Source organism: Brassica oleracea, chromosome C7 (assembly GCF_000695525.1).
Source record: "Brassica oleracea var. oleracea cultivar TO1000 chromosome C7, BOL, whole genome shotgun sequence".
NCBI classification, from domain to species: domain Eukaryota; kingdom Viridiplantae; phylum Streptophyta; class Magnoliopsida; order Brassicales; family Brassicaceae; genus Brassica; species Brassica oleracea.
In genome coordinates this window covers 32,694,314-32,694,795 of record NC_027754.1, presented here as the reverse complement: position 1 = coordinate 32,694,795, position 482 = coordinate 32,694,314, and positions in this window count along the sequence as shown.

The following is a 482-nucleotide window of genomic DNA, read 5'->3' as shown; positions in this document are numbered from 1 at the left end:
GAGGAACAGAGTTTTCCTCGGAATTTCCTCGGAATATTCCGACGGACTGTAGTTTCCTCGGAATCCCGTCGGTATATTCCGAGGAAACCCAATTTTGTGTTTCCTCGGAATTTCCTCGGAAATTCCTCGATATATTCCGAGGATTTCATTTTCCGTCGGAATGTCCGTCAGAATATCGCTGTTTTCTTGTAGTGACCACATCAAAAAGTTTGTTGTTGATGAATTTATTAGAACATAAAGCACTTATATATCACGTACGACAAAAAAATGTAATCTCGTTTTGCAAAATAAAAATGTAATCTCCTCATCAAAGAACGAAGTTTTATTCGTGTATATACTACCACATAATTATGACAGAACTCTCCTATATTAATTTGTTATTCATTTTTCTTTGCCACAAAGCTTTAGCAAATGCCTCTCCCGTTTTTTTTTTGGTCGCCCGGCCATATTTTTGTAGGCCATATAGTCTTTTTCATTTTTCA